The following is a 22647-nucleotide window of genomic DNA, read 5'->3' as shown; positions in this document are numbered from 1 at the left end:
AACATGTAGTCTCTGAACCAGGTGAGTATGAGAGGAGGCATCGGGCAGTGCCAAAGGGAAGGATACATTATAGAAAACACAGGTTAATTGAATACCTGTCTACACACAGAATGTTGATACCCCAGCCCTTTTCACCCAGGGAACTCTGAGCTTATACCTTCCCAGTGGGAATGTGACAGGCAATATGATGTAGAGGACACCAGAGCCAGGCTGCCTGTTTGTGTACCACTCGTTAGCTGTGTGACCTTTGACAAGTGACTTATTTTTATCTCAGTGTCCTCATCTACAACACTGGAATAAAAATAGTACCTTTCTTAAAGAGTTATAGGGATTAAGTACACTAGAATTTTACAAGTACTTAGAACTCTGACATATAATAAGCACTGGTTAAGTGTTTATTACTATGCCTTGGGAAACCAGAAAAGCTCAAGAAAAAAAGACCTAAAGATATGTACAGTGATATTTTTCCATCATGGAATTTCACTCACCTCTAAGACGACCCAGGGTTGACAAACTTCATGGGGCACTTCTGGTTTCCAGTCAACTTTTCAATTCTCATTGTTTAATATTAGAGTCAGCCAAGGACCATTGAGGGAAATCTCCAGCACTGAAGTCAGACACCAAAGCAGACAGACAGAAAAATATATAATTTAAAGGAAATGCAAATTATAAATTAATTTATAAGAAACTTAGAAATTATTAATATACTCAGATAAGAAAATACATCCATATAGCCATGTCCTATTAAGGAACATTAATAAGAGAATAAACAAGAGCTATAGGGAATAAAAATATGACAGATGTAAAAAATTCAACAAAGTGTGAAAAATAAATTTGAGGTATCCCCGAAAATACTGGTTAAAGACAGAAGAGATGGAAGAAAAAAATTAGAGAGTCAAGTTATAGAGACTCATGTCTAAAGGAGATTTTCGTGTCATGTAGCACTGTAACATACCTAGCCTATCATAACTAATACCAGTCATTAGTGTAGTGTAGAGTGAAGGTATTGTTAATGTGAAAGATCTAAAACAATTACCTTCTGTGAATCTTTTCTGAGGGAGCTACTGGGCTCACGAGAGTAACCAAAAAAGAAGACCCAATATCCAGAGAGGTGAAGGCAGTCTTCAAGTTGGTGATAAAGGAAGGTCTAAGTTAGCAGTTTTACAGAAGATCTAGAGAAAAAGGAACCTGTATCGGACAGAGTGCTTGATAGTCTGGATCAAGGAAGGGTCCTCACACCACAGACTGATCTGGCGGAATGTTTCAGAGTGGTATCTTTAGAATTCAAATATTCATAGAACAATCTCACATAACTTGATCACTCTTGTCCCCAAACTAAATTAACTTTTTTATCCATTCATGTATTTGAAAGACACTGAAATTACCACAAAATAATTCATCTGCCAAAAATCTATACTGCTGCTCTCAAAAGTAATGAAAAATTCATGCTTGGTGTCTTTTAAAAACTATGCTGTTATTTTTTTCCCCTAGAATTGTAGCTTAGTGTTTTCTTTTGATTCCTAAGGTTTCTCATCATCAGTTCACAGTAGTTATTTGTGATTCCTGGGCAGTGTTCTGTATCTATGCAGTCACATCTCTGTGAAGAGAAAACTTTATTCTCTCTTCAGTAATAAATCCCATTCTCCCCCTGCCTTTGGGAAACAAGCATTGGTTGAAAGTTGGGGAAATGTTCCCAACCCTAAAGTGAACTGCCTTGGGCTTAAGGCCACCACCCATGAGACTTAGACGGTTAATGCGTTCAAGAAAGTGCAGCCCACGGCACCCTGCCTGCTCCACAGGGAACAGAGCGATGGAATTTGAGAGCATAGCCTTTTCTCTCCCTCCCCACAGAGCCCTTTCTTTTCAACACCTCCCACATGTTGCACTTTTCTTCCAAAAATCCAGGCATCTTCAAATATACTTCTACCAATAATCTTTGAAATCTTTCCTAAGGTCACACGTCTGTGACAGGCATGACTGGTGAGTGTGGCACCACAGAAAGGTGAAGGGACTGTGAACCCAGGCTCCTGACTGGGAGTTCCACGTCTCCTGGGTTGTTCTAGGACGTTGGGCAAAGCATCTAACCATCCCATGCTGCTTCCCTGGACAAACAGATAATAAAGAGAGTTCAGTTTGGCTCTTTATATGGTTGTGAGCAGCAAATGAGGTAAGAAGAAGTGTGTGTGTGTGTGTAGTATGACTGTGAATATGGGTGATTAAATAATGTAATGGGCTGTAAGCATAAGACATATTTGTTCACACTTTAACCCGCTGAAAAGAGTACTTCTCAACAGCTGTCAGTTTGATGGTGCAGGGAACTGGGTTTAAATCTTAGTTCTTTTGATATGTTTCTGCCAGTCTCTAAAGTGTACTTGTCTGACTTCAGGTTATAACCTTGGCCTTTTGTCTTCATTTCTCTCTAATCTGAAGGATCAACTCATAATTTTTAGGTTAGATAATTTGAGGTTAGCTCTTATTAGATATTTGGAGGTTTCATTTATTTTGTTTTTAAATTTAGCTGAACAAAAAGGGAGTAAGAGTCTTGGAAAAACCACAAACTGGTCCCTAGGTATCTTATGAACATATTGTCTAACTTTAGAGGTAAAGAATATGGATCTCACTGCCAAAGTCCTATTGTGCCAAGGTAAGCCTTCTTAGGTTGCAAAGACTGGAGATACTGACTTAATTTATGGCAGTTATTGGCTAATCCCCATCAACGAAGAGCAAGGAGTTGGTTCAAAAGTCATCTAGTCAAATTTAATCAGCCATGGTTTATTATATGCTGCAGGTTTTTTAAATTAACTTATCTTGCTGTCCCTTCAGCACCAAGAATTTGTAACTTCTTATTCTGTTACATAGTGGTAAGAACTTTCTAGCTCTGCTTCCACTGCTTGTTTTTTTTTTTTTTCCTACTGCCAGTTATACCTACCTACCTCATGGTTTACACTCTCAACTACTGAATTCTCCGCTCCTTTCTTAGCCTCTGTCCTTGGTTACCCATGGCTTCAATTTTCTTACGGCCTCATGCCTTCTACTGCCTAAGATCTCTGTTTATGGACACCACTTAACAGGTCCCTCAGCTCCTATGTCATTACTCTGTGACCCATTCTCTATGACTCATTTCAAACTCTTTACAAGATTGGATTGATGGATCTGTTAGTATCTATCTAATATAGAGAAATTTCAGCTGGGGAGATTTCCAGTGTCAAGTCATTTCACGTGCCTTTGGCAACTTAATGATGTCCCTTCTTTTTCTAATTGATTATGAATTGAATGGTAGGGTAGTTTGGGTTCAGTAGGTAGTTGTGGCATGGAAGTTAATCAAAGAATCCTTTCTTGTAAAATACAAACACAAAGGCTGCATATTTTTCATTATGATTATAGTCATCTAGTGAAATGGGGTATGTTCCAGCTATAAAATGGGGAATAAGATTGCTCATTTGTCCCTTTTTTCCATTAAAAGGATACTGTGTTTATTGTGATTATTACAGTACTATGTTAACCAATACTTACATTGCACTTGTAATTGTAAAATATATTTTGAAGTTTATACCATTTACTTCCTACAACAATGTTGGTATTTTTCTCATTATTCAAATAATGCATTTGAGACTCAAGGACATTCTATGGTTTTGTTTTGACACCATCCAATTTGAGAACGTAAGTTTAACTTCTAGCTTCATACCTTTTCAATTGGGCCAAAGTATGTTTTAGATAATGAAGTTATCCATCTATCAAATGGGACCATATTTTAAGGCAAGTCAATTTTTCGTTGTGAATTATAAGGAAGAATAGATAATGAAACCAAAGTGACTGAAGGTAAAGTGAACACGTTTTCATCCCCAAAATCTTTTTTTAAAAAGTGATTTACTAAGAAATATTATTTTCTGTCAAGTCAACTTTCTGATATAGTTCAAAATCTGTCAGTATACACCAAATATTGTGTGTACAGTTTTATTATAGGCGGTGATAATTAATTTTGGGGGGCCTATTTTAATCATTCCCTTTTGGAGTGCAGTGGCAGTCTGTTTATTACTCTAAAGCCTCTGGTTTACATAAAGTTGTAGCGAGAAGTTGAAAAACAAATTGGCAAAAATCACAAGATATGAATGAAGAGGGCCTATTTCTTTCACAGGCAGAATAATAGTTTCAAATGGATGTATTAATTCAACCACAGAATACAGGGGATTCATTTTTTGATATCATAGTGAGACCTTGCCACAAGCAAAATAATAAATTTTTCACCCTGCAGAAAAAAGCTTGTTAGCTAAACTTTCACCACAGGGCTCATGTAATTACCCTATAGATTACTGCTCAGATACAAGAGAGAGGCTAGAGTTTCCTTCTAATTGGCAGCTATTAGAGCAGCCGAAAGAAGGGCTAGATGTGATTCAGTTACCAAAATTTTAACAAACATGGGAGCTTTGTTTGGTTTTGATTTATTTCCTTGAGCCTCCGTACCTTGAATTTGGAATTGTTCTTCCATCATATGTAAGAAGAATATCTTATTCACGTGCCAAGCGTAATCAGCACCCATTTCACATCTGGGTGTCTGCTAAAATGACTGAATCCTGCAGGAACTGCAATTGTTGATACTCTCTGCTCAAAAAGAGCAAGGTGTAGGGAGTAATTGGTTATTGTGAGTCAGAGGATCTGTTCCAGGTCATCTCACACAAAATACCCTCAGAGGACCCTTCTCTCCCATTGCCTTTAAATCTCTGCTGGAGATTTAACCTTTTGGACCAATATGTGATTTGACTTTTCCCTAGCTCTCCTTCCCCCATAAAATAAAGTGAAAGTACTCAAGATGTAACTGAAGGCAGACTTCTAATCCACTGGAGATGAAGCTTGAGACCTGGGTCCGTGCCAGGTAATGACTGGGCTGTAAAGTGGATTCCAGAAGCTGCTAAGCTCTACGTTGTGGTGTCAACCAAAATGGCTTGGATGATTCACAATTATGAGCATCCTCTTTGAGCTGTTGTTCCTGTATTGGAAATTGTTTTAATTTGATCCATCCATATTACCTCCTATCTGGGGTCATCCCTTGCCCCAACTGTGATATCTATTAAGTCCATCTTTAGAACCAAAACCACTCTCACTGTCATTGTCCTTCTCTCAATTTTCCATTAGGGTAATCTAAATTTCGTAAATGCCTCCAGTCTATGATATGCTACCTTCAGAGAGGATTTATCAGTGGTCACTTGAGCGATTGTTACAATGAATCTTTGTGAACTTTCCCAGGGACGTTAATTTGGAGTATTATTTTTACTAATCTTTAGGCAAATCTTTTGGAACAGTTAAAGAAATCAAGGAATCTGGAACTTGGGAGGGAGGGAGACAGTGAGAAGGGAGAATATGAGAACACAAAACCCTGGGCTCACATACTCTTATCACAGCTGGTTGGGAGTAGGGGCTCAGCATACAACCCTGCTATAGGGCAATGGAAAATGGTCCCTGTGGACATAGAAACCAAAACTGCAATTTGATCAGGACGTCATTCAGAGGTAAACAGATAAACTAACAGTTAAAAAACAAAGCAAGTATGAAATCCATAGTTAACAACTGGTTCTCCTAAAAATTAAAAACCATGATTTACCAGGAGAAATGCATTTGAAAAGTTTATTGCTCCAAAAACACTTGCCCTCTCTCCCCTCTCTCTCTCTCTCCCCCCAGCTCTCCTCCCTTCCTTCCCCCTTGTTGTCTTTACTGAACATAACATTTTTATAAGCCTCCTTTGACTTTATATATTGGTGGGATTGATGACAATATGAGAAATAGTGTAATAAATATTCAAATTAATCATCAAAGAGTCACCCAGGGCAGCATTTTTCATTTTAAGAAACAACTAGAAGAGGACAGGTGGCCTTTTCAAATGCCCACGGCTGATTAATGAAACGTGAGATTGATTGTGAAATGCTTGGAGGGGCCACCAGACGGTCTCCCCTCAACTTCTCAGGGGAGGGCCAGGGAGTGCTTTCTGTATCTCAACAAATAAAGTGATTAATTTTTAATAGGGACTAGTTCTTTCTCCTTTCTCTCTGTGTTTATTCAGCCCAGAAGAAAGGCTATTCCCCTGATGTAATGGAGTGATATCACCTTACACAGTGCTCTATGTTTTATGAAGTATTGTAAGATGAACCATCTCATTTCATCTTAATAGCCACTATCTAAGGCTGGTGGACAGGCTTTATTCACTTTCATTCATGGGTGAGACAACAGAGGTAAAAATGGATTGACTAATAGTTCATAGTTTGTTAGGACTAGGATTAGAACTTGCTCTTTTACTACAACGTCTGTACACTGATCTGCTATTTGCTTAGGAAGAGTTATCTACACTGAAGAAAGGATTTTTCTCATTTGCTATAAAGAAAATTGAACATTTAAATTTAAAAACTGGACATACATTTTTATGTAATTTATTACATTATTTCTGGGTTACTTGATTAGGAACAATAATGATTGTTCGTAAGCAATGAAAAATATTTTTACTGGAAATTTTACTATGTAAATAATCAGAAAAATATAATTTCAGTGCATATAACTGTGAGGTTACTTACCAAAATTGCTCTAGTTCTCTTGGTTTTAGTAAGATTTCATGGGTATTTTTACAATGTTGTTCTATTTGCTACTGATTTTATAGATTTGGCAGGTAAAGCTACTTTATCTAGAGAAATCTATTCTGTGGTTCATCTGTTCATTTCCTGTAGCAGTTAGCTATTACTGTGTAACAAACTATTCTAAAATCTAGCGGCTTAAAACAACTATTTACATAATAAACAATTTTGTAGGTTGGCAATTCGGGCTGGATTCAGCTATGGATTTCTGTTGTTCTCAGCTAGGTTCACTGAAATATCAGTAATTCGCAGCTAATTGGGGTAAGGAATGGGTAAACCATATTGGTCTTAGTTCCATGTGGTCTCTTAACCTCCAGCAGCCAGTTAGAGATTGTCCACATGCCTGTGGCAGCCAGGTGGGGCTGGGGGAGCCATGCACGCAAAGTTTGTAGAGTCCTAGACTCAACTGGCACATCTTCATTCTACCACATTCTTACAGCCAAAGCAGATCCCAGCATCCAACCAGAGTCAAGGGGTAGAAAGTGGACTCCCCCCTCTCACTGAGAAGAGCATCATAGTTATAGTGCAAATGGAGGGAAGAAAGACTGTGTCCATTTTTGCAGTTTATCATATTACCTATCTGCTTATTTTGGAGGTTTCAGCAGATTATTATTTGATATTGATGAGGTCATTGGTGCAGCTGTTTCAAATCCCTTCAAGGAGTTAGCTGGTATTCTATATAGAAAGTAGTAACTAGGAGACCGTCGAACTCTCTGATAGCTAATATAGTTGCATTTTACATTAGAGCTACTTTAGAATGTAATACACAATGAAATTGTTAATTTTAAATAACAAAAGCTCAAGCAGCATACTGACAACCTCTCTACTTAGAATCATCATCATTTCTCATGGTTCCAATTTACCTGAAAATATTCCTCAGGAGATCACTTTTCAGGGCTGTGCTGCAGATGGATATTCCAGTAGATCGGTCTACTCTTCTCATCTCACTTATTTCCTTAAAATCTTTCAACTGGAATTCTGGAGATGTGTAGAGAGAGAGAGAAAGTAGGAGTCAGTATTTATGCTTGTGTCTGTTAGACTAAAACACAGGGCATACAACTTTAGTGCTTCGTTTTTAGCCCTTAATATTTTTCAAACACTTCTCTCCCATGTACAAGTTATGAAAACGTCACCATACCTTCAAGGTTGGCAGTGTTGGCTGAAGAAAATGCACACGTGAGAGTTAAGTTTTCCATCGGGCGAAATGAGGACTGTAGGCCCGGGAGACAGCATCTCAGGCAGGTAAGGGGGAGGGTCAGCAGTACACGGAGGGCGCGTGCAGTCAGGCACGCATCTCGGCAGAGGCTTGCTGCTAGGCGTGAGGACGTTGTCACTAGTCATGAGGAGCAGATGTCTCTGTTAATGATTTTACTACTCTTCTAAACGTGAGACGATGCAAGAATCTGGGCCCATAAAGTCCTCTCCTGAAAATATCTGTTCTGCCAGTTTTACTCAGAGCACAGAGTGCCTGCCTCATTCCTAATCTCCAGCCTGAACTCCTTTCAGGGTGTGTTGAAGGTCAGCAGCTGCCGTCACTTGTGACTTAATCCTTGTAGAGACAGATGGCAAGTGCCAGTTTTTACTTGTATTCTATATTTTTAATTGATTTGGATCCTATTTGGATATAATGATCAGTTCCTACATTTCTGTATCCATATTCTTGTAGATAATAACCACATGTTATTCTCCTAAGTAGCCCCTGGATGTAGTACAACACTTGGCACATAGTACTTATTCAATAAATGTTGAAGAAAACAAATGGATGACTCTGCCAGGCGTGAAGGCTACAGTCAACCTTTGCATCCATACTTCTCAGGTTCTGCCCAGATGCAAAATTCTTACTCCTTTCCTTATTCCTCTTTGGCTCCTCTTTGGATCTGATCACCTGCCCAAACCTCTGGTCTGCACTCCATCAGTACTTGGCCTTCACCCCATCTCTCTATTTATAGCCACTTAGAGTTTCATCATGCTGCCAGGCATTTTATGATACTGAGCAGCAAAACTTCATTATCTTTGGCTTTATTAGAAAAAAACAAGTTACCTAGGCAATTTGGAAGCAGAGCAGAGAAAACCTCCAAAGTTCATTTCTCTGAACATGCACAAGATCATCTTCTGGGCGGCTGGAAAACCCCACATGCTACCTTATTGTCTGAGGCACAGTGTTTCTCCCCATCTCAGTGTGTTACAGAGCCCCAGCTCACCCACCCCTAAAATTAAAAGGCTCTGTCTGAGAGAGCTCTTTCAGCCTTAGTCTCTTCCCGAGCCTTTAATTGTACCGAAGGCTGCAGTGCAGCCTCACGGCACGGGGTGGGGGGGGGGCTTTCCAAACCAGAACAAGGGCAAACAAAGAGCATTAAAACAAAAAAGCAATTTAACCTACTTACGATTTCCTGTATTTCCCCCAGTGATTGCTAATTATTAGAAGATTTGTGTGAGTGGCGGAGCTGACTGGCGGTCTTGCTTTCTGCTGGTTCTCCATCGAAGTCAGGGCAGAGTGTGGCATCTCACTTGTAGTGCTCGTTCAGGTCAGAGAGGATCCAAGGGTCCCACGTTCCGGGCCAGGGATCTCTTGCCCACACAGGTAGGAAGCTGTGGCAGGGAAAATCCACATTCAAATGCTTCATCTTCTGATAGCAGAGAGAAACTGGGGGGATAAAAAAATGTCCGAAGCTGGAAGACTATTTATTTACATTCCTCTTACTTGGTTTTCTGCCTCTTTTCCTTCACCGTTTCCCATACTGATTACTAAGGAGGAGCTACTTTGTTTCTAGCAAGGAGAAGGGCCTGGGATATACAGTTTGTTTGTTTCCTCAGGGAAATGTTTAGAGACGGAGGAAACGGGTAAAGTTTAGAGGCACTAAAAAGGCCTTCCGGCTTCTAGAATGACTCTCCCCTCACTAATGGTGGAAAAGGTTTGACTCCACAGTGGAAAATTTCCTAAAGTGAAACTATTGGAAAGAGACACAGGGATATAATAAATTCATACTCGCTCATGTAAATACTGGCAGAGCCTGCCTTCGGAATAGATTTTTTAAAGAGATGGGAGTTATTAATTACAGCGATGAGAGGATTCAAGGAAAGGACACATTTTCCCAAAAATGGGCCTCCAAAACTTAACTAAATCACTGTGCTGAAAATCAGTCGACCAGTGACACTTCTCTGTGACCTGGTTTAGGACACCTTTTTTCTTACTGTACAAATCAAAGAATATTTTTTAAAAATGTAATTTTTCACTTAGAACAGTGAGTATAAAAGGAAGAAGTTTTTCTTTTTCTCCTGTAACTATCACTAGTTTCCCACAATCCTAATGGCTTGAACAAGAAGAAATAAATTTCAACTGCAGTAAGAAATTCAGAATGAGTTACAAAGGAGCACTGCCAAACATAATCATGTATATTCTGATGAACAAGTGAAAAAAATTCTGGAATTTCCTTCAATAGAAAACGTTATGAGGACAATACCGTCTCAGTTGATGAGGTCTTTTATGGGAAAAACCACACATAGGGAGAAAAATCAAGTGACTTAAGACTTCTTTTCTCTCTCAGGACAGTATTGCTTGAAAAACCTCCACTTGTCTGCTTTTATCATTATAAAAAAAGAATTAAAATTCCACTTCCTGTTGTTTCCAATCCTGTTTCATCACTTGCATCATATTCTACTTTTTTATTATGAAGCTTACTGTAGTTCCTTGCCATACAGCAATTATACTCATACTTTAGTGTGTAGAAGACAGACTGAGGGACTTACAAGAGATTCTGAGGCTCATGCCTAGATAGTTTAAGACTTTCTGGAATGATCCAGAAATCTGCACTTCATTAATTATCCAAGTAATTCTTATGTAAGTGGTCAACAGAATCCACTTTGAGAGACAGATCCCAGCCTTACTGATTCTTCTCAAGTGCTTAGAACATCTTTCTTGAGGGTCATAGTTCAAAGGGAAGCCTCTCAGGTCCTTGAGAAAGACTTTCCTGGTTTGTAGATGATTTACATCTCAGAGGGACAGAGAAGGAATTTACAGTTGCAAGTTTCTCTAAGAAAAGGGAAGTCAGCGGCCTCTAGTCAAGCTGGGGCCACCCTGCCCTTGGTCACTCCTGTCTCCCTTCTTGCCCTTCCCTCTGCCTCTCTACGCTGACAAAGACCGACTCTGCCCAGCTGGCAAGGACTCTTAGATTCCTCTCCATTTTAAAATCTCAAGCTTTAGAGTTGTGGCCTAGAGCTTCCACTGTGACTTCTCAGCTCCTGTTAATTCTCCTCAGCAAGAAAATCTCCAGAAATGGAATTTTCCTACTCAAACGTGACGATGAATAATCACTGTTAATGATGAGTGCTTTACCAGCAGATCTTTAACCTCTGTACAGTTGAATAAATTAAACTTGGAGAGTTTCTAATGAAGAGAATTTGAAAGCTATGTATTATATGCTTCCTAAAACTGCTGATTCTGTGACAATAGCAGACGATCATTCTCTGCTGCCACTGTTTAGTGTTTGCAGGAAGATACAGACCATGCTCTTCATATGAACACCATAGTGAGAAGTATAAATGGAGGGCATTTTAATGATGACAGGTGTAACTTTTCTTACAGCTCCTTCAAACATTAAATATTATTTTGCAATAATCTCAAAAGTATTTAATAGTTATGTAAAAGTCTCAGTAGGGTGGCAGATTAGAGACAGTAGGTTCAAATGCCTACTGGCTGCTGAAGGAATAAGAGAAAAAATAAATTATAAACCATGTAGGCTACCATGACTGTCAAGGAAACCTAAGTGAGCCAAGAACAGTCCAATTTTTCAAACTATCTTGGTGCTTTTCTCCTTTCACTGGAGCTTTCTTCCTTGCAGAAAGGTAATAAAGTGATTATAATTTGAGATTGAGATGAATTATCAATTCATCAGAGGGTATGTTTAATGTGATATACTTGCATTATGTGCTTCTAATTAGGGAGCTATTCTCAAGGCAGGAAAAAATTCATTTTCTCAGTAAAAATATTTTACACCCAAGATGCGGTGCCTTAAAAAAACTTAATGAGCTTTGAGGCTGACACTACAGCAATTAAAATATGAGTGAAAAAGTCAGCCTGTCTTGTTGAGCAATCAGGATGACTGGAGATATTTCCCTTATCATATGGAGCATAGGTCACATTTTATATTATTTGCAAGATTCTGCAATTTACCTCAAGGGAAAAGGAAGCTAATTTTCATAGTGACAACGGGGCTCTCTAGCTTTGGCTGATACGCAAACATGGTACTCACTTAGGAAGTTGAGTGTTTCTTGTCATGGGTAATAGTGGTTTTGCAGAAGTCTGGTGAACTTCAGGGAGGCAATTTTGAAGAATAGGAGAGACTATGCCCGTTTAGTGATTAATGAGGCAGAATTGATCTTTTCCAAAAACTGGACAATTAGAGTCTAGACTGAGAACGCTTTCTCCATGGATGACTGCACCTGAGTTTGAGAGAAGCTAGGTGAACACTCTGACTTGTCCACATGTTAATCACCCTAACTCTGCTACTCTTCTCCCCTCCATTGCTAACACAGTATGTCAGGACTGGTTCACACTGACAGCCCACCACCCGGAAATTCCACTAGGTGATGCTGACTTCTCACAGCTCGCTGTTGGTTGATGACAAGGTGATAGTGACCAACACTGTGCTGGATATGATGCTGTTAGGAATCCTTTGAATCCTTTTGATGTTGCTGGGCAGCTTCTTTCCCTATGGCTACCTCAGCCAAGAGGCTGAGTTATATGCTCTTGTGGGCGGCTTGTGCTTTAGCCAAGGACAAAACTGCCAACATTTATACTGATCAGAGATACGCTGTCCATGCATTAAACCACTGGTCTACTGGCAAAATGATAGCATTCACAAATCAGTATTGATGGGAAATGTTTTTAACAAGGCCACAGATGGTGCCTTCCTCACTTGTCCCACTTCTCCAAAGTATAACCCAGGGAAGTGTTCATACTACTCCCAAACATTATCAGCTTCCTAATGGACCATTCAAAGTCTGGGAAAGGGATTTTATACAACTTCCTATGTTTTAGTCATGATCTGTATCTTTTCACAGTAGACTAAAGCCTTCCCGTGTGGTCAGGGTACTGCCTGTTTTGTAGCTAAAGTCCTTTTGGAAAAGATTGTCTTTACCTAGAGAACTCCTCATGAGCTTCCTAGTGATAGAGGAACCCATTTGTTGGCCAGATGCTTCAACAAATCTGTGCTGTTTGGCTGGTTTTACTAAACTTTCACTGTGCTAGCTGAACACACTAACAATATTACTAAGACTCAATTGGCAAAATTTGTGGAGGCCCTCCAAATGCCTTGGCCAAAAGCAGTGCCACTGGTCCTTCTAAATCTCAGATCCACCTGTTCTGGAACTCTTAAACTCTTGCCCTTTGAGGTAGTCACAAGATTCCCAATGCGCTGGCTCCTGCTTCTTTTGACCCACAACTGATAAAAGAAGAGATACTTCAACACTGCAAAAAGCCTAATTGCTTCTATTAAAAAGACCATATTCTGTTGAAGCAATCTTTTCACAGTGTACCCATCGGAGATGAAGACCTTAGGCATCACCTTCGCAACTTGGAAATTTCACCTATTAGAAAAGACGTCTCTAGAAAAATGCTCTTTAATTATTGCTAACTGACCCTGGTACCACCAAACTCAAAATCTGACTGAGACCACCACACATCACCTGGTGACCTGAAAGCACACATCTGGTGAGACAGTTTTCACAAGATATCCAGACCAGGCCTGCTGGAATTTTGCTGTCAAACCGTTTATGATAATATAATGCTTCAGATAATCTCCAGTATTTATGATCTTGATAACACAGAGACTTAAAAAAAAATGAGAGTTGTCCTTCCTACCTCTGCTTGTTACTCAAATGTGACCTTAATAGGTTTCTTATGTGTACACTCTCCCTCCAGCGTGAAACATTACACCCAGGAAAAGTCCTTCCTGACACTGAGGGTCAGAAAGCCTGACTCTCGATCAGTGATGCTTTCAGAGAAAGATCCTGATCAAGAGGAGGAAATGTTAAAAATTAATAAAATAGAAACTTCAGTTAAATAGAGTTAGGAGACAAGAAGGGGGAACTCTCACACTATGACAACAGCAGAGCCCAACATAGGAAAGAAGTGGAGACTTTCTTCTTTGACAAGGACTCAGCCAAGGGGAAGCCGTGGACTCTTGGTTCAGTAGAGCCCTCCCAGCGTCCCTTCCCCTCCATCAAAGCATCCTCCTTCCCTTGCCAGGTGGGGACTTCCACAGTTTGACATTGTTGCCGGCCCTGACTGGGGTTTATTCAAGATCAGCAGAGAATTCCATCTTTGCTGGAGAAATGTCTGAAAAATATCTAAAGACTATTTCTGGTCAACACATAGTAGGCATTAAATATGAATTCAGCCTGATAAGAAATAGAAAGCCAAAAGGAATTATTCAGAAGAAAAGTAACATATTAACATCAACCTAAGAGCTTAACTCTCCAAAGCCCTGATGTTGAGAGGCAGTGGAGCGGTTAAGAACCCCAGACTTCGGAGCCAGAGAGTCTGTGTTCGAGTTCTAGTTCCCTCATATGCTACTTGTTGACCTTGTAACAAGCTGTTCTACCTTCCCAAGACTCAGTTTCCTCATTTTTCCCATGAAGATGATGATAATATCATTTCATTGGATTGCTGAGAATTAAAAGAACTAGTAGTATATAAAGTGTTTAGCAAAAGTCTCACATTAAGGGCTTGAAAATTATATTATCATTCCACTTTTTAAATGTTTCCAACATTCTTTCCTAACGTAACTGTCGTTAAGCAATGTTAACAAGCAATCCATAGTTCACTGTATACTTATTGTGGGGAGGATGGTGGAAAGGGGGTGCATAGTAGACAAGTAAGAGGAAGGATTTAGAACAGGAACAAAAATTCTGTTTCAGAAATCCCTGCCAACTCCTTAAAAGAGCCTTTTTAAGAGCGGTAGATCTAATCTTTACTGAACGGAGCTTCTGGCAAACCTCCTGAAAGAGAATGTGTGTCCCCTCAGTCTCTTCCCTACTTTAAGAAAGTCATTATGCCATTACTTCTCTCTCACCACGTTGACAGCTTACTATATGGGACTCTTAAGGGAGTAACCAAGGCAGGGACAGAGAGAGGTAAAGGACCGGCATCTTTTATGGTAAGACCAGAACTAACTGCTCCCCGAAGCAAACAGAGGCCCATGCGGAAATAATCCTTAGCAAAAAAAGTATTTTTTTAAGGCAGAAAAAAAAAGCTTTCTGTTTGATATTGGAAGCAGTTCCTATTTGTAACCTGGTAAGAGGTAACCTAAGAAACAACCATGAGTTAATTACACAAAACACAAATGTAACAGTGGGAAATGGTCCAGTTGGTGACTTCTTAATACCAACTGGCCAACACCATTCCTCCAGTTAGGGGATCTCTAACCTGACAATGATGGAGGACAAGGACACTCAAAGCTTAGCTTTCTCAGTGCTGGTTGCCATGACGACAACCTCGCGACCCCTTCATTTCACAACGAGGCAAAGTCTGCGGCTTTGGAATCAAAATTAGCTTATTTCATTTCCATTTGAGTCAGATCTAACCAAATTCTTACATGCCTTGTCTGAAGCAATTGTTTTGTTCTTTGTATAACACGATTCTTTTATTAAATAAAACAAGCTGCCCCTCCCCCGCTTCACCTCCCTGAGTTTGTTATAGTGCCAGATCCCAGAACAGAAACTAAGAAAATACTTCATTGTATGACCTGCAGTGTCTACACTGTTTAAAAATCAGCAATAATTTTCAGGCCAACCTGGATATAGGTTACAGTATTAAAAGTACAAATTTTGTACAGATTACTGAAAAAATACAGACTTTTGCTCTTATTTATATTCGAAAAAAAAAAAGACAACTAAATATTTTTCCCAGACGATTTAAAGATTCTTTTATAATCTAACCAAAGAAAAGAAAGACTTCTCAACATCAATCTGGGCATGCAAGACACTAACCAAAGAGAAAAATAATTTTTAATTATTCTTAAAAATACCAATAAGCACAAGAAATCCAACATTATTATCCCGCAGCCCTCCCCCAGTACTGTAGCTGCCCCACCAGCTTCCAGTGCCATAACGCTGTTAATCTCATGAGCAAATAAAATTAATAAGTGACAGATATTTGTAAACTACCGTTCCTACTATAGCAGGAAGAGGGAATATACTTAATTATTTTAAAGCCAAAAATATATGTGTCTATGTATTTATTTAACACTCTTTATTGATTACTTCCTGAGTGCCAGGTACTGAGCTGAGTCATGGGTATTTAAATATAGGCTGCGTGTTCCTTTAGGAAAAGAACTCTTTTTAAATGCTAAGATGAGGCTTTGAGAAGGAAGACAGTGATAGCCTGACATACATAAACTTTCTACCCAGGGTTTTGCACAGGAAGTGTTTAGACTGATTCTTGAATGGAGAGTAGGGGTTTGACCAGCAGACAGGAAGTAGAGGACTGTTTCAGAGTGAGAGGCATGTGCACAGCCAAGGGGTGTGAAGAAACACAATGAGCTCACTTCTAGGGGCACCAGGTGAAATGAGTGGAAACTCCGCTGGAGAAGTAGACAAGATGCCAGGTCAAAAGGGGGCTTGTGAGCACACTAATATGAATGCTATGGACTAGGCAACGGAGAAACATTGGAAGGTTTAAGAAGTGGAGTAATAGGATCTGATTTGTGGATAAATTGGAGAAGGAGAAGGCTAGAGCCAGGGAGACTTTTTGAAGTGTTATAGTAACGGTCTGTGTGAGAAGTGACAAGAACCAGTCCAGATGGAGAGGAGGGGACAAGTGCAAGAAATGTGACTGATAGGACTTCAAGACTAAAGAGATAAAGGCAGCAGAAGAAAAGTAAATGATGGCACCATGAGTTGTGCATTCGAGGTACCAATGTGGACACATTTGAGATGTGAGGGAAACAAAGATACAATCCTGGATCTCAGTAGAAAAGTTTGATTCTGAGACACAGATGTAAGAAGGTAGTATCAAATGTATCTAATAAATCTAATACTGAACTCCAGAAAGAACGACCAGAAAGATTATGCAGAGAAAGAAACGAGGGCTAAGACAGAAATATGAGGCCCACAGATATTAAAGGAGTCAGAAGAAAAAGAGGATTCAGTAAAGGTTAGAAAAGGGAGTTAAAGGGGGAAAGTAAGGTTAAACAGTGTGAAAGAAAGCCGTGGAAGCAGCGGGAACCCGCATTCAGGATAGCTCAAAGCCTCCATGCCGTAACTGGTAATTGCGACTGCATGTCCTCACAGGGTTCGCACACTAAACACACTGCAAAGTAGCAAGTCATTTACCATCCAAAGAGGCAAACTCAGTTGATGTCTCAGTCTCCCACCATGGGTCTGAAATCTTTGCACAAAAATAGCAACTCCAAGCTTTCCAACTGCTGAGCCAGTGTACTTTCTTAGGGCCAGCAGTAGGCTAGAACTGTGGGCGACCGCGTTCCAGTCTTATTTATGATACAAAAAGCCTTATACTAACACATGACTTCTCTGATATTTGCGTTCTCTGTGGATCTCTTTCCATTCTTTAGACACTCTAGAAAATGGACAGTTTATATGTCAAAAAAGATTCTGCTGGTAAAAACTGTAAGGGTCTTAGGAATTTTATAATTGAAATAGTGGTAGTATGGGACGTATTTATTCACTGATAATTTGGCATGCCACTTCTCCATCCTAACTATTCCTTTTCTCATAGAAATAAAAAACGCTTCAAAAATTCAACACCTATTTATAAAAACTCTCTTGAGACTGGGAATAGAAAATAACTCCCTCAACTCAATAAAAGGCATTTGTAAAATACCAACCGCTAACGTCAGTTTTTAAAGGGAAACGATTGAACGCTTTCTCCCTGAGTCTGAGAAAATAGAAATAGAAGACTATTTCGTCCACTCTCAGTTCTTCCATTCAACTAAGTTTTAGAGGTCCTAGCCAGTGCAACTGAAGAAAAGAAAAGGAATCAGATTAGAAATTAATGCGCTACTTTTGTTCACAGACAACATAATCATATATGTGAATAAGAAATCTTCAAAAAAGATACTAGAACTAATAGCAAAATCAAAGAATAAAATGGAGTATAACATGCTTCTAGGAATTGACAAGGTAACCTTAAATTTACATAAAAATACAAAAGATGTAGAAGAGCCAAAACAAGTTTGAAGAAGAAAACAATACTGGAGGACATAAACAAGCTGATTTCAAGAGTCACTCTAAAGCTACAGTAATTAAGACAAAAGATAGGTACTAAAATAAATGTTAAAATACATTCAACATTGGAATAATGAACCTAGTAGAATCTTGGAGGATCAGGAAGAAATAAGAATTATGGAAAGGATAAATATGTGACTAAATTTAAATGGCCATTAAGAATGTGATATTTAGACATATGCATAATAAAATGTATGACAAAAAATAGCAAAAAGTCTAATGAGTAGAAGGGAAAGTGCTGAAAGTACTAACGCTTCAGAATAAGTCAGAAATGCATGCTGTAAAAGTTAAGGCAACCAATACAAGTAGTAAACAATGTATAACTAACAAGCCAATAGGTAAAAATGTAAAATGTTTACAATAACCTATAAGAAAATGACTAAGGCAGAAGGAACACAGAACATATTGGATAAATATAAATCAAATCATGAGATAGTAGATTTAAAACCAAATATGTCAGTAGCTTTATTAAATGTAACTCCTATTGAATGACAGTCTCTCAGATCAGATAAAAACAACACTAGATGTAATATACATCCTTTAAAAATAAGGATGCAAATAGATTGAAAATAAAGGAAGGAAAATTTATAATGTAAATATTAAATAAAATAAAACTACTGTAAGCATTTATGAAAAAAGGTAGACTCTGAGGCAAGAGGCACTGATGGAGTATCAATCCACCAGGGATGTAATATAATTCTAAATTTCTTTACAGTGAATAAGGATTCAGATTATATAAAGTAAAACTTGACAGAACTAAAAGAGATACAAAAAAAAAAATCCTCCATCATAGTGATAGATATTTTTCAGTAAATAAAAGGTAAAACAATTAAGCTTTTAGAAAATAACAGAATATCTTCAGTATTTTGAGGGAGGCAAAGATATCATAAACTGAAGGTGTAATGGACTAGCTATTAAAAATGATTTAATGGAGCTAAGTTTGTGATTTTGTGGAAATTTAAAGATAACTTTAAAAGAATTACACCCAAACTACAGGGGGAGAGAAAATATTTGCGTTGCATATATGCCTGAAAGATCTCATATCCATAATATACAAAGAACTCCTATAAGTCATTAAAAACATATAACCCAATTTTTTAAATGCACAAAACACTGCACAAAAGAATATCCAAAAGGCCAAAATTTGTTTGAAAGTATGGTAAAGCTAACTGGTCACCAGGGCGATGATATTTAAGTCTCACACTGCCCTGGTTTGGCAGGAATGTGGAACTGGAGCTCCCACACGCTGCTGTTGGGATCGTACACTTTTACCACCACTCGGAAAAACTGTTAGGCGTGATCTGCTGAAGCTGAACATATAATGCCAGAATGCCGCTCACAGGCATACGCCCGACACAGCACAGCACTTCTGCACCAAAAGGCATGTACATGTGTCTGTAGCAGGAATATTTTTAGAAGCCTCAAATTAGAAACAACAGTAGAATGGATAAATACATTGTGGTAAATTCAAACAATGAATGGTACAGACTGCTCCACGCAACAACATAGATGAATCTCTCAAACACAGTGGTAAATGATAGTAGCAAGACCAAAAAAGAAGAAAATACACACCCTAGCAGAATTAGACTCACTACGAAGAAAATCTAGAGCTCCTTTAACTTGTTCAGATTGCATCTAAGGCCCTGAAGCTAGTATTGTATTTATAATTATGTATTTATTTAAAGGGGGTCCCCAAATCATTTAAGCTTCAGACCCCCGTGAATCAATTCTCTCCTCATGCTAGCCAATTCTAAAATAGTAAATTTAACCTTATAGTACCAGCTGTCAAGTTGGTGGTTACCCCTCAAATGAAATGGCTCATGATTGAAAGTAGACATGGCACTCGAGTGGCTTCAGGGATGCTGTTAATGCTGTACTTACTAATCTGCAGTGCTTAATCTGTGATGGGAAATGTTTAGCCACTTGTTTTCTAGAACAATGTTCCTAATATTTAAATATTCTCGTGCATCCCAATTTTAAGTTACCCACATTTGAACAACTAGCAGCAAAATTCTGAATTATTTAACAGGTGGATCTCACAAGCAGGTACAAGCCATCTCCAGCACACTATTCTGGGATGTGGCTTCATGGCCTTGTTTACTTTGGATATTTCACTGAAATATAAACTTAGGATGTGGAACACCTTCTGTATACATTTCATACTTCAGTAAAAATAGTGCTTTAATAGGATGTGTTCTCCCAATGAGGAAGTATTCAAAACCAAAACCAAAAGTGAAATAAAATCAACCAACACTGAAGACCTTTCAAATAAATTCAAGTTATTATGGGAATGGAAAAAGGGAAAATTTTTTTAAATGACCAAATTTCAAAATTTTACAAGTTACTTTGAAACATACAGTATATTACCAATACATCTGAGCTTTCAAAGTACTATGTACAAATCTGTTAACACTCTTTTCACAGTCCATTGTAATTATATATTTACTTTTATGTAATTTCTTAGTAGGCAATGAGTTGCTTAAGGGAAGAAAGTGTGTTTTATTCATAGTCTTAGCCACATAACAAATGGCTGTCATGTAGTATGTTAAATAAATACACTGAATAAATAATCATAACACATGGCAGTATTTAAAAGCCTTACGAGCAGAGAAGATACGTGGTACTGGAGGTCAAACGACGGGGAAACCAATTCTAGGTGCTATGATCAGCGAATCACAGAAGCTAATTATGTGTATGTCTGTATACTTTTGGCTATATGATCCTTACTGCAGTAAAATGCTTCAGCTAGCCTCCACAAGAGGTCATAGTCCTCTTCTTCCTTGGTTTCATGAGATTGACTGATTTTACTTAAACCAGGCATCTAACAGCTGAAAGAAAAGAGCTCAGTTTTTCTTTGATGATCTTGCCTAGTGTAGATATTAAGCAAACCAAGCAGGAAAAAATCCTGTGTGTATTTCAAAGTATTACACAGATGCTTAAAATAAATTTTTATTCTACATTTAGCTATCTTGAGTATAGCCTGAAGTGTCCATAGATTTGTAAAGGTTATAGTCCCTGAAAATATTCCTTAACTAAGAATGAAATGAAAGCTTAGCAAAAAGAACCAGCTATTGCCTTGCATGGCTACCCTACTTGAACTTTCAGATTTCATAGTTGCGAGTGATACCTCAGTCAGACTCAGGAAAACTGACCGCAAACAGTACTTTTTATGTCCAAAGGCAGAATAGACAAGTGATTAAATAGATGTCCCTCACTGTTCTGTGCTTTTTTCCCCAAAAAACTCAAAGTCATGGTGCCAGTTGGTATGCACATGTATGTGCCCATGTTTTCCTCTCCAAACTGGGCCAGAAGAAGCATCATGTTAGTGTGACTAGTGTTATCTAGAGGTGGCTAGTCACTTCCCCTTGCAGAGAGACTCTTCTGGGCATGTAGTGGGGGCAGGGGTGGACAGGGAAAGATGCATTCACAAATCTTTCTGCTGGAATAACTTAATCCATATCTAAGATTGTGTGAAGTGTGTGTGTCCATATTGCTCAGAGTCTACTGATAAATGCACTTCAGGGTCAAGGACAATACTGGAGTCTAAGTTCATGATAACAAGTACTAAAAGGAGTGTAAGGGAGAAGGGAATTCAGCAGCAGGCTAAACACCAAGGATAAATGCACCATCAACCTTCAGAGCCTAAGGTCACATCAGATTCCTTAGCAACAGTGGTCATCAAATGGCGTTATGTTGTCATTTTTATGGCTGAATAGTATTCCATTGTATAAATATACCACATCTTCTTTAACTAGTCATCTATTGATGGACATTTAGGCTGTTTCCATGTCTTGTGACACCATAACGACATTTGCAGCAACATGGATGCTCCTGGAGAATGTCATTCTAAGTGAAGTAAGCCAGAAAGAGAAAGAAAAATACCATGTAAGATTGCTCATATGTGGAATCTTAAAAAAAAAAAAAAGAACATAAATACAAAACATGAACAGACTCATAGACATAAGAATACAAACTTGTGGTTGCCAAGGGGACAGGGGGTAGGAAGGGACAGACTGGGATTTCAAAATGTAGAACAGATAAACAAGATTATACTGTATAGCACAGGGAAATATATACAAGATCTTGTGGTAGCTCACAGCCAAAAAAAAATGTGACAATGAATATATGTATGTTCATGTATAGCTGAGAAACTGTGTTCTACACTGGAATTTGACACAACATTGTAAAATGACTATAATAATTTTTAAAAATGTAAAAAAATCCCAAAAAACAGTGGTCATCAGGCCTCAGAGGAAGATGCAGAACTGCAAGGATTTGCCAGCTAACAAAGGGAGAGCCATTCTCAGCACATCCTGAGATCTCCCCAAAACAGATGGAGCAGTGGAGAGAGAAAGCTAGTTCATTCTTCCCTAAAGGAGATAGACTGGAAATGGCAAACAGTACATTCTATATGCTTTTGAATTATCCAAATTTGAAATGTGATATAAAACTAGTAGTAAAATCTCAATTTATGCAAATAATTGAAATAATGAAAATTCCCATTTTTAAATACGTAAAGAATCATATATTTCAAAGCTGCTGGGGCCAAGTGACTTGCACAGTGTAATACCACTCTGATTGATAAACAGAAATACCTCTCATCTTTTGCCAGAAGCAGCCTTTCATGTGAGGGGTCCCTATGCCTGGGAGGATATTTAGCAGCATCCCTGGTCTCTACCCTCTGCATGCCAACAGCAACCCCCTTCTCCATTATGACATCTAAGAATGTCTGGAGATATTGCCAAATGCCTTTTGGGGGCAAAATTTCCCCCAGTTGAGAACCACTATG

General features: G+C 38.6%; 1 long non-coding RNA gene across 7 annotated transcripts in view; it reads right to left on the bottom strand.

Annotated features, from left to right (window-relative positions):
- Positions 1–22647, bottom strand: part of LOC116279403 (uncharacterized) — a 92872-nt gene that overhangs the window by 43676 nt on the left and 26549 nt on the right. For 3 of the 7 annotated variants that reach the window (XR_012059033.1, XR_012059037.1, XR_012059038.1), the window contains exons 1-6: positions 22454–22518; positions 11864–12053; positions 8999–9258; positions 7753–7947; positions 7478–7592; positions 489–607 (exon numbers count right to left, since the gene is read on the bottom strand). This is a non-coding gene — a long non-coding RNA (uncharacterized lncRNA). Of the gene's footprint in view, positions 1–488; positions 608–1036; positions 1173–7477; positions 7593–7752; positions 7948–8998; positions 9259–11863; positions 12054–22453; positions 22519–22647 lie in introns of those variants that run through there. The other 4 variants (XR_012059036.1, XR_012059040.1, XR_012059035.1 and 1 more) reach the window with 4 other exon arrangements.

This window comes from Vicugna pacos, chromosome 15 (genome assembly GCF_048564905.1).
Source record: "Vicugna pacos chromosome 15, VicPac4, whole genome shotgun sequence".
Lineage (NCBI taxonomy): Eukaryota > Metazoa > Chordata > Mammalia > Artiodactyla > Camelidae > Vicugna > Vicugna pacos.
Note: the sequence above shows the minus strand (reverse complement) of the source record. Positions and strands in the feature narration are given on the sequence as shown.